Below are 12,913 nucleotides of genomic sequence, written 5' to 3' on the forward strand. Positions count from 1 at the left end.
TACTGAGTGCCAGAGAATTGTTACTCTCACAGACACAAAATTGTTACTTGCACAGACACAGAATTGTTACTTGCACAGACACACAATTGTTACTCAGGGCCACAGAATTCATACTCAGGGACAGACAGAATTGTTACTGAGTGCCAGAGAATTCTTACTCAGGGCCACAGAATTCATACTCAGGGACAGACAGAATTGTTACTCAGGGACAGACAGAATTGTTACTGAGTGCCAGAGAATTGTTACTCAGGGACAGACAGAATTGTTACTGAGTGCCAGAGAATTGTTACTCTCACAGACACAAAATTGTTACTTGCACAGACACAGAATTGTTACTTGCACAGACACACAATTGTTACTCAGGGCCACAGAATTCATACTCAGGGACAGACAGAATTGTTACTGAGTGCCAGAGAATTGTTACTCAGGGACAGACAGAATTGTTACTGAGTGCCAGAGAATTGTTACTCTCACAGACACAAAATTGTTACTTGCACAGACACAGAATTGTTACTCGCACAGAGACAGAATTGTTACTCAGGGCCACAGAATTCATACTCAGGGACAGACAGAATTGTTACTGAGTGCCAGAGAATTGTTACTCAGGGAAGACAGAATTGTTACTGAGTGCCATAGAATTGTTACTCAGGGACAGACAGAATTGTTACTGAGTGCCAGAGAATTGTTACTCTCACAGACACAAAATTGTTACTTGCACAGACACAGAATTGTTACTCGCACAGAGACAGAATTGTTACTCAGGGCCACAGAATTCATACTCAGGGACAGACAGAATTGTTACTGAGTGCCAGAGAATTGTTACTCAGGGACAGACAGAATTGTTACTGAGTGCCAGAGAATTGTTACTCTCACAGACACAAAATTGTTACTTGCACAGACACAGAATTGTTACTTGCACAGACACACAATTGTTACTGAGTGCCAGAGAATTGTTACTCAGGGACAGACAGAATTGTTACTGAGTGCCAGAGAATTGTTACTCAGGGACAGACAGAATTGTTACTGAGTGCCAGAGAATTGTTACTCAGGGACAGACAGAATTGTTACTGAGTGCCAGAGAATTGTTACTCTCACAGACACAAAATTGTTACTTGCACAGACACAGAATTGTTACTCGCACAGAGACAGAATTGTTACTCAGGGCCACAGAATTCATACTCAGGGACAGACAGAATTGTTACTGAGTGCCAGAGAATTGTTACTCAGGGACAGACAGAATTGTTACTGAGTGCCAGAGAATTGTTACTCTCACAGACACAAAATTGTTACTTGCACAGACACAGAATTGTTACTTGCACAGACACACAATTGTTACTGAGTGCCAGAGAATTGTTACTCAGGGACAGACAGAATTGTTACTGAGTGCCAGAGAATTGTTACTCAGGGACAGACAGAATTGTTACTGAGTGCCAGAGAATTGTTACTCTCACAGACACAAAATTGTTACTTGCACAGACACAGAATTGTTACTCGCACAGAGACAGAATTGTTACTCAGGGCCACAGAATTCATACTCAGGGACAGACAGAATTGTTACTGAGTGCCAGAGAATTGTTACTCAGGGAAGACAGAATTGTTACTGAGTGCCATAGAATTGTTACTCAGGGACAGACAGAATTGTTACTGAGTGCCAGAGAATTGTTACTCTCACAGACACAAAATTGTTACTTGCACAGACACAGAATTGTTACTCGCACAGAGACAGAATTGTTACTCAGGGCCACAGAATTCATACTCAGGGACAGACAGAATTGTTACTGAGTGCCAGAGAATTGTTACTCAGGGACAGACAGAATTGTTACTGAGTGCCAGAGAATTGTTACTCTCACAGACACAAAATTGTTACTTGCACAGACACAGAATTGTTACTTGCACAGACACACAATTGTTACTGAGTGCCAGAGAATTGTTACTCAGGGACAGACAGAATTGTTACTGAGTGCCAGAGAATTGTTACTCAGGGACAGACAGAATTGTTACTGAGTGCCAGAGAATTGTTACTCAGGGACAGACAGAATTGTTACTGAGTGCCAGAGAATTGTTACTCTCACAGACACAAAATTGTTACTTGCACAGACACAGAATTGTTACTCGCACAGAGACAGAATTGTTACTCAGGGCCACAGAATTCATACTCAGGGACAGACAGAATTGTTACTGAGTGCCAGAGAATTGTTACTCAGGGACAGACAGAATTGTTACTGAGTGCCAGAGAATTGTTACTCTCACAGACACAAAATTGTTACTTGCACAGACACAGAATTGTTACTTGCACAGACACACAATTGTTACTGAGTGCCAGAGAATTGTTACTCAGGGACAGACAGAATTGTTACTGAGTGCCAGAGAATTGTTACTCAGGGACAGACAGAATTGTTACTGAGTGCCAGAGAATTGTTACTCAGGGACAGACAGAATTGTTACTGAGTGCCAGAGAATTGTTACTCTCACAGACACAAAATTGTTACTTGCACAGACACAGAATTGTTACTCGCACAGAGACAGAATTGTTACTCAGGGCCACAGAATTCATACTCAGGGACAGACAGAATTGTTACTGAGTGCCAGAGAATTGTTACTCAGGGACAGACAGAATTGTTACTGAGTGCCAGAGAATTGTTACTCTCACAGACACAAAATTGTTACTTGCACAGACACAGAATTGTTACTTGCACAGACACACAATTGTTACTCAGGGCCACAGAATTCATACTCAGGGACAGACAGAATTGTTACTGAGTGCCAGAGAATTCTTACTCAGGGCCACAGAATTCATACTCAGGGACAGACAGAATTGTTACTCAGGGACAGACAGAATTGTTACTGAGTGCCAGAGAATTGTTACTCAGGGACAGACAGAATTGTTACTGAGTGCCAGAGAATTGTTACTCTCACAGACACAAAATTGTTACTTGCACAGACACAGAATTGTTACTTGCACAGACACACAATTGTTACTCAGGGCCACAGAATTCATACTCAGGGACAGACAGAATTGTTACTGAGTGCCAGAGAATTGTTACTCAGGGACACCTAATCGTTGAATTAAATAGTATGTCAGACAACATGCAGAGGAGTGGCAGAGGAGGCAATGTTTTAGGAGCGAGCAGACGTGGCAGCAGAGGAAGGGGTCGAGGCAGCAGTATTCGCAGCCAGAGGCCAGTGCTCCCGGTGTCATCCAGCGGTCGTGTCTCCACCGACAACCCTGCCGTCATTGATTGGTTGGCTCGGTCGTCTTCCTCTTCCCAGGTCACCTCTGACACCTACAGCCAACGGTCGGTGGGTACGTCAGACACAACCGTTAGTTGGCATGGCCCGGGACCAAGCCCACTGAAATCACGTGTCCTCTACCTGCCCCTGTCCTTTGCTGTTCCCTCACCAAGCGAAGTATCGCATGCTGTGGGCTCAGCCCCACTGTACAGTGAGGAAGAGCTAACAGAGGGCGGTCAGGAACGGGGGGAGACATCGGCCTTTTCAGCAGCCAAGCGAACAAGTACTGGCGAGGAGAGTGGCTCGGTAGCCGGTCTAGAGACAGGTCTGTCTCCTGACCCAGACGCAGCCGAGGGGGCTAGTAGTGAGGCGGAGACCCTACTTGATGATGAGGAGGTTGATCGCACTTGGCAGCCTCGTCGTCATCAGGCAATTTCTTCCGCATCATCAGGAGAAGAGGGTGGCAGCTTGGCAGCGAGCAAAACAGTCGGTGGGTTGCCCAGGAGACAGCAGCAGGGTCGCATCAGTGTCAGTGGAGCCAAACGTCCACGGAGTAGAGCACCAGCTCCACTGCAGCCTACCACCACGGCCAGTAGTGGTGCCGGTGCGCACGGAGGAAGTAGCAGTCAGCCAGTGAAGAGTAGCGGGGGCAAAGTTTCCTACTCGGTGGTGTGGCAATTTTTCCTCAAGCCGCCCGAGGAAGTAAACGTAGCCGTATGTCGACTATGTGGCCAGAAATGCAAGCGTGGCCAGGGGGCCCATGTTGGGACTACAGCGTTGCGTCAGCATATGCAGCGTCACCATTCGGTGGCCTGGGAAAACCGTGATAAACATACGGCGGTTCTGCCTGCCCCAGCCCCCGCTCCATCACCCGCTCCGTTACTTGCTCCGTCACCCGACGTCGTCAATCGCCCTCTATCAGCCAGTCAAGGCTCCAACACCTCTGCTGAGGGGAGTTGTCGCTCATTGGCATCTTCCGCTCGTTCAGATGCTCCTTCTCCTGCTACTCCTCTTCTCGGATTCCGTCAACAGTCTTTCTTGGAATCCGTATCCAAGAGACAACAGTTTGCGAGCACGCACCCGACGGTGCAAAAGCTGAACGTCCTCCTGTCCAAGTTGCTGGTGCTGCAGTCCCTCCCTTTCCAACTGGTGGACTCAGCACCTTTCCGAGAAATGATGGCTTGTGCCGCGCCGCGGTGGAGAGTGCCAAGCCGTCATTTCTTTGCCCAAAAGGCAGTGCCAGCCCTGCATTCACATGTAGAAGAGATGGTGGGCCAGTCTTTGAGCATGTCGGTCTCTGCCAAAGTGCACGGCAGCGCCGACGTGTGGAGCTGTAACTACGGTCAGGGACAGTACATGTCATTTACGGCCCACTGGGTGAACGTGGTGCCGGCACAGCCGCACCAGCAACTTGGACAGGTCACGACGCTTTTGCCTCCACGTTTGCACGTCCTTGGTCCAGCAAGCATGTCCGCCTCTACCACCTCTTTTTCCGCCGTGTCCTCAGCCGCCACCCCCGTGCCAAGTCCCATTACCCGACCGGCATATCACATGTGCAGGGCGCAACGGTGTCACGCTGTGCTGCACCTGGTATGCCTTGGCGAACGTAGTCACACAGGGGAGGAACTGCTGAGTGTAATGAACAGAGAAATCGACAGATGGCTGTCTCCGCGCAAACTAAAAATCGGAACCATGTTGACTGACAACGGAAAGAACATGGTGTCTGCTCTGCGTCAAGGAAGGTTGTGCCATGCGCCATGCATGGCTCACGTGTTCAATCTGGTTGTCAAGCGGTTCCTAAAATCCACCATCCCACTGCAAGACATCCTTAAAATGTCACGTAAACTGTGCATGCATTTCAGCCATTCCTACACCGCAAAGAACACCCTCATTGAGCTGCAGCGGCAGAACGGAATTCCACAGCATCGCCTGATCTGCGACGTTGCAACAAGGTGGAATTCAACCCTACACATGTTAGACCGCCTTTACGAGCAGCGAAAGGCCATCACCGATTTCCTGATGTTACAAGCGGATAAAGGTACTCCCCTGTGTAACTTAGATGTCAGCCATTGGCAGCTCATGCGTGACACCTGCCGCTTGCTCAGGCCCTTTGAGGAGGCCACGCTATTCGTGAGTCGGCAGGACTATGGGATGAACGACGTCATTCCTCTGTTGCACGTCCTGGAACAAATGCTGTTAACAATGGCTGGTCAGGGTGCGGTAGACGTGGCGCACAGATCTCAACGCCACATGACCCCTGTGGGGGCAGGACAGGAAGAAGAGGAGGAGGTAGAGGAGGACATTTGTGCTCAGGAATTATTGAGTGAAATGGGTGGTTTTTCCACTCAGCGGACAGGAGTGGAGGAGCAGGAGCATCTGGTAGAGGAGGAGGAGGAGGAGACAGAGGACCCAGACGCACCGTGGCAGTATGCTGTGGAGATGGAGGCAGGGAGTCCCTCGCATTCCTTGGCACAAATGGCCCATAGCATGCTCGGTTGCTTGCGTAGCGACAGCCGAATAATAACCATCAGACAGAGGGATGACTTTTGGCTGTCCACCTTGTTGGACCCTCGCTACCGGTCCAAAATGGTGGCCTTTTTCACACCTGCTGAGAGGGAGGCCAAAATTACGTACTATAAAAACCACCTATGTAGTCAGTTGGTCTCTGCCTTTGTGCGCCAACGTCCATCCTCAGACACTGTGGGCCCTGTGCGCTCGCGTTCCGCTGGCATGGCAGCAGGGGAGGGGTGGGGTGGTAGGAGCAGTGGCAGCTCCACCAGCAGCGGCTGCCTCAGTCTGCAGTCGATGATGAGTAGCTTTCTTCACCAGCGCAGTGAGGAAACTACTAACCAGCCGCAGCAGCAGCAGCAGCATCAGGTGGACCTGGAGCAGGAGCTCAAACAACAGGCTTGGGCCTACTTGGACAGCACCCTGCCAACCGAGGTAGACAATCCCCTTGACTACTGGGCAACGAAACTTGACCTTTGGCCCCAACTAGCTGAATTTGCCCTTGAAAGGCTGTCATGCCCGGCCAGTAGCGTGGCATCGGAGCGCGTGTTTAGTGCGGCAGGAGGTATTGTAACTCCGCGGAGGACACGACTGTCCACCCAAAGTGTGGAGAGACTCACGTTTGTGAAAATGAATCAGGCGTGGATTAGTCTGGATTTCAAACCACCAGTTCCTGACACAACTGACTAAATCCGCCATGAATCATGCCTCAAACATGTGCCACTTTCAGGTCTCCTCACACTGCTGGTGTGTTGAATTTTTTGACATAGGGTGCTGGCAGATTACGGGCCTCCTATAGCTGCTGCCAGGCCCCTAATCTGCCATAGGCCCCTATATACCGCCTCCTCCTGCTGCTGCCAGGTCCAGAGTCTCTCATGGGTCCCTGTACGGCCTCCCATTGCTGCTGTCTCCATCGCCACACTCTGCTGCCATGTGCCACTTTCAGGTCTCTTCACACTGCTGGTGTGTTAAATTTTTTGACATAGGGTGCAGGCAGATTACGGGCCTCACATAGCTGCTGCCAGGCCCCTAATCTGCCATGGGCCCCTATATACCGCCTCCTCATGCTGCTGCCAAGTCTAGAGTCTCTCATGGGTCCCTGTACGGCCTCCCATTGCTGCTGTCTCCATCGCCACACTCTGCTGCCATGTGCCACTTTCAGGTCTCTTCACACTGCTGGTGTGTTAAATTTTTTGACATAGGGTGCTGCAAGATAACGGGCCTCACATAGCTGCTGCCAGGCCCCTAATCTGCCATGGGCCCCTATATACCGCCTCCTCATGCTGCTGCCAAGTCCAGAGTCTGTCATGGTCCCTGTACGGCCTCCCATTGCTGCTGTCTCCATCGCCACACTCTGCTGCCATGTGCCACTTTCAGGTCTCTTCACACTGCTGGTGTGTTAAATTTTTTGACATAGGGTGCAGGCAGATTACGGGCCTCACATAGCTGCTGCCAGGCCCCTAATCTGCCATGGGCCCCTATATACCACCTCCTCCTGCTGCTGCCAGGTCCAGAGTCTCTCATGGGTCCCTGTACGGCCTCCCATTGCTGCTGTCTCCATCGCCACACTCTGCTGCCATGTGCCACTTTCAGGTCTCTTCACACTGCTGGTGTGTAAAATTTTTTGACATAGGGTGCTGCAAGATAACGGGCCTCACATAGCTGCTGCCAGGCCCCTAATCTGCCATGGGCCCCTATATACCGCCTCCTCATGCTGCTGCCAAGTCTAGAGTCTCTCATGGGTCCCTGTACGGCCTCCCATTGCTGCTGTCTCCATCGCCACACTCTGCTGCCATGTGCCACTTTCAGGTCTCTTCACACTGCTGGTGTGTTAAATTTTTTGACATAGGGTGCTGCAAGATAACGGGCCTCACATAGCTGCTGCCAGGCCCCTAATCTGCCATGGGCCCCTATATACCGCCTCCTCATGCTGCTGCCAAGTCCAGAGTCTGTCATGGTCCCTGTACGGCCTCCCATTGCTGCTGTCTCCATCGCCACACTCTGCTGCCATGTGCCACTTTCAGGTCTCTTCACACTGCTGGTGTGTTAAATTTTTTGACATAGGGTGCAGGCAGATTACGGGCCTCACATAGCTGCTGCCAGGCCCCTAATCTGCCATGGGCCCCTATATACCACCTCCTCCTGCTGCTGCCAGGTCCAGAGTCTCTCATGGGTCCCTGTACGGCCTCCCATTGCTGCTGTCTCCATCGCCACACTCTGCTGCCATGTGCCACTTTCAGGTCTCTTCACACTGCTGGTGTGTAAAATTTTTTGACATAGGGTGCTGCAAGATAACGGGCCTCACATAGCTGCTGCCAGGCCCCTAATCTGCCATGGGCCCCTATATACCGCCTCCTCATGCTGCTGCCAAGTCCAGAGTCTGTCATGGTCCCTGTACGGCCTCCCATTGCTGCTGTCTCCATCGCCACACTCTGCTGCCATGTGCCACTTTCAGGTCTCTTCACACTGCTGGTGTGTTAAATTTTTTGACATAGGGTGCTGCAAGATAACGGGCCTCACATAGCTGCTGCCAGGCCCCTAATCTGCCATGGGCCCCTATATACCGCCTCCTCATGCTGCTGCCAAGTCCAGAGTCTGTCATGGTCCCTGTACGGCCTCCCATTGCTGCTGTCTCCATCGCCACACTCTGCTGCCATGTGCCACTTTCAGGTCTCTTCACACTGCTGGTGTGTTAAATTTTTTGACATAGGGTGCAGGCAGATTACGGGCCTCACATAGCTGCTGCCAGGCCCCTAATCTGCCATGGGCCCCTATATACCACCTCCTCCTGCTGCTGCCAGGTCCAGAGTCTCTCATGGGTCCCTGTACGGCCTCCCATTGCTGCTGTCTCCATCGCCACACTCTGCTGCCATGTGCCACTTTCAGGTCTCTTCACACTGCTGGTGTGTAAAATTTTTTGACATAGGGTGCTGCAAGATAACGGGCCTCACATAGCTGCTGCCAGGCCCCTAATCTGCCATGGGCCCCTATATACCGCCTCCTCATGCTGCTGCCAAGTCCAGAGTCTGTCATGGTCCCTGTACGGCCTCCCATTGCTGCTGTCTCCATCGCCACACTCTGCTGCCATGTGCCACTTTCAGGTCTCTTCACACTGCTGGTGTGTTAAATTTTTTGACATAGGGTGCAGGCAGATTACGGGCCTCACATAGCTGCTGCCAGGCCCCTAATCTGCCATGGGCCCCTATATACCGCCTCCTCCTGCTGCTGCCAGGTCCAGAGTCTCTCATGGGTCCCTGTACGGCCTCCCATTGCTGCTGTCTCCATCGCCACACTCTGCTGCCATGTGCCACTTTCAGGTCTCTTCACACTGCTGGTGTGTTAAATTTTTTGACATAGGGTGCTGCAAGATAACGGGCCTCACATAGCTGCTGCCAGGCCCCTAATCTGCCATGGGCCCCTATATACCGCCTCCTCATGCTGCTGCCAAGTCCAGAGTCTGTCATGGTCCCTGTACGGCCTCCCATTGCTGCTGTCTCCATCGCCACACTCTGCTGCCATGTGCCACTTTCAGGTCTCTTCACACTGCTGGTGTGTTAAATTTTTTGACATAGGGTGCAGGCAGATTACGGGCCTCACATAGCTGCTGCCAGGCCCCTAATCTGCCATGGGCCCCTATATACCACCTCCTCCTGCTGCTGCCAGGTCCAGAGTCTCTCATGCCATGTGCCACTTTCAGGTCTCTTCACACTGCTGGTGTGTTTAATTTTTTGACATAGGGTGCAGGCAGATTACGGGCCTCACATAGCTGCTGCCAGGCCCCTAATCTGCCATGGGCCCCTATATACCGCCTCCTCATGCTGCTGCCAAGTCTAGAGTCTCTCATGGGTCCCTGTACGGCCTCCCATTGCTGCTGTCTCCATCGCCACACTCTGCTGCCATGTGCCACTTTCAGGTCTCTTCACACTGCTGGTGTGTTAAATTTTTTGACATAGGGTGCTGCAAGATAACGGGCCTCACATAGCTGCTGCCAGGCCCCTAATCTGCCATGGGCCCCTATATACCGCCTCCTCATGCTGCTGCCAAGTCCAGAGTCTGTCATGGTCCCTGTACGGCCTCCCATTGCTGCTGTCTCCATCGCCACACTCTGCTGCCATGTGCCACTTTCAGGTCTCTTCACACTGCTGGTGTGTTAAATTTTTTGACATAGGGTGCTGCAAGATAACGGGCCTCACATAGCTGCTGCCAGGCCCCTAATCTGCCATGGGCCCCTATATACCGCCTCCTCATGCTGCTGCCAAGTCCAGAGTCTGTCATGGTCCCTGTACGGCCTCCCATTGCTGCTGTCTCCATCGCCACACTCTGCTGCCATGTGCCACTTTCAGGTCTCTTCACACTGCTGGTGTGTTAAATTTTTTGACATAGGGTGCTGCAAGATAACGGGCCTCACATAGCTGCTGCCAGGCCCCTAATCAGCCATGGGCCCCTATACCGCCTCCTCCTGCTGCTGCCAGGTCCAGAGTCTCTCATGCCATGTGCCACTTTCAGGTCTCTTCACACTGCTGGTGTGTTAAATTTTTTGACATAGGGTGCAGGCAGATTACGGGCCTCACATAGCTGCTGCCAGGCCCCTAATCTGCCATGGGCCCCTATATACCGCCTCCTCCTGCTGCTGCCAGGTCCAGAGTCTCTCATGGGTCCCTGTACGGCCTCCCATTGCTGCTGTCTCCATCGCCACACTCTGCTGCCATGTGCCACTTTCAGGTCTCTTCACACTGCTGGTGTGTTAAATTTTTTGACATAGGGTGCTGCAAGATAACGGGCCTCACATAGCTGCTGCCAGGCCCCTAATCTGCCATGGGCCCCTATATACCGCCTCCTCATGCTGCTGCCAAGTCCAGAGTCTGTCATGGTCCCTGTACGGCCTCCCATTGCTGCTGTCTCCATCGCCACACTCTGCTGCCATGTGCCACTTTCAGGTCTCTTCACACTGCTGGTGTGTTAAATTTTTTGACATAGGGTGCTGCAAGATAACGGGCCTCACATAGCTGCTGCCAGGCCCCTAATCTGCCATGGGCCCCTATATACCGCCTCCTCATGCTGCTGCCAAGTCCAGAGTCTGTCATGGTCCCTGTACGGCCTCCCATTGCTGCTGTCTCCATCGCCACACTCTGCTGCCATGTGCCACTTTCAGGTCTCTTCACACTGCTGGTGTGTTAAATTTTTTGACATAGGGTGCAGGCAGATTACGGGCCTCACATAGCTGCTGCCAGGCCCCTAATCTGCCATGGGCCCCTATATACCACCTCCTCCTGCTGCTGCCAGGTCCAGAGTCTCTCATGCCATGTGCCACTTTCAGGTCTCTTCACACTGCTGGTGTGTTTAATTTTTTGACATAGGGTGCAGGCAGATTACGGGCCTCACATAGCTGCTGCCAGGCCCCTAATCTGCCATGGGCCCCTATATACCGCCTCCTCATGCTGCTGCCAAGTCTAGAGTCTCTCATGGGTCCCTGTACGGCCTCCCATTGCTGCTGTCTCCATCGCCACACTCTGCTGCCATGTGCCACTTTCAGGTCTCTTCACACTGCTGGTGTGTTAAATTTTTTGACATAGGGTGCTGGCAGATTACGGGCCTCCTATAGCTGCTGCCAGGCCCCTAATCTGCCATGGGCCCCTATATACCGCCTCCTCATGCTGCTGCCAAGTTCAGAGTCTGTCATGGGTCCCTGTACGGCCTCCCATTGCTGCTGTCTCCATCGCCACACTCTGCTGCCATGTGCCACTTTCAGGTCTCTTCACACTGCTGGTGTGTTAAATTTTTTGACATAGGGTGCAGGCAGATTACGGGCCTCACATAGCTGCTGCCAGGCCCCTAATCTGCCATGGGCCCCTATATACCGCCTCCTCCTGCTGCTGCCAGGTCCAGAGTCTCTCATGGGTCCCTGTACGGCCTCCCATTGCTGCTGTCTCCATCGCCACACTCTGCTGCCATGTGCCACTTTCAGGTCTCTTCACACTGCTGGTGTGTTAAATTTTTTGACATAGGGTGCTGCAAGATAACGGGCCTCACATAGCTGCTGCCAGGCCCCTAATCTGCCATGGGCCCCTATATACCGCCTCCTCATGCTGCTGCCAAGTCCAGAGTCTGTCATGGTCCCTGTACGGCCTCCCATTGCTGCTGTCTCCATCGCCACACTCTGCTGCCATGTGCCACTTTCAGGTCTCTTCACACTGCTGGTGTGTTAAATTTTTTGACATAGGGTGCAGGCAGATTACGGGCCTCACATAGCTGCTGCCAGGCCCCTAATCTGCCATGGGCCCCTATATACCACCTCCTCCTGCTGCTGCCAGGTCCAGAGTCTCTCATGCCATGTGCCACTTTCAGGTCTCTTCACACTGCTGGTGTGTTTAATTTTTTGACATAGGGTGCAGGCAGATTACGGGCCTCACATAGCTGCTGCCAGGCCCCTAATCTGCCATGGGCCCCTATATACCGCCTCCTCATGCTGCTGCCAAGTCTAGAGTCTCTCATGGGTCCCTGTACGGCCTCCCATTGCTGCTGTCTCCATCGCCACACTCTGCTGCCATGTGCCACTTTCAGGTCTCTTCACACTGCTGGTGTGTTAAATTTTTTGACATAGGGTGCTGGCAGATTACGGGCCTCCTATAGCTGCTGCCAGGCCCCTAATCTGCCATGGGCCCCTATATACCGCCTCCTCATGCTGCTGCCAAGTTCAGAGTCTGTCATGGGTCCCTGTACGGCCTCCCATTGCTGCTGTCTCCATCGCCACACTCTGCTGCCATGTGCCACTTTCAGGTCTCTTCACACTGCTGGTGTGTTAAATTTTTTGACATAGGGTGCAGGCAGATTACGGGCCTCACATAGCTGCTGCCAGGCCCCTAATCTGCCATGGGCCCCTATATACCGCCTCCTCCTGCTGCTGCCAGGTCCAGAGTCTCTCATGGGTCCCTGTACGGCCTCCCATTGCTGCTGTCTCCATCGCCACACTCTGCTGCCATGTGCCACTTTCAGGTCTCTTCACACTGCTGGTGTGTTAAATTTTTTGACATAGGGTGCTGCAAGATAACGGGCCTCACATAGCTGCTGCCAGGCCCCTAATCTGCCATGGGCCCCTATATACCGCCTCCTCATGCTGCTGCCAAGTCCAGAGTCTGTCATGGTCCCTGTACGGCCTCCCATTGCTGCTGTCTCC

The sequence above is a fragment of the Staurois parvus genome, unplaced genomic scaffold (genome assembly GCF_062004578.1).
Source record: "Staurois parvus isolate SC_StPar_1 unplaced genomic scaffold, SC_StPar_1.0 ptg000061l, whole genome shotgun sequence".
In the NCBI taxonomy this organism is placed as follows: Eukaryota; Metazoa; Chordata; class Amphibia; order Anura; family Ranidae; genus Staurois; species Staurois parvus.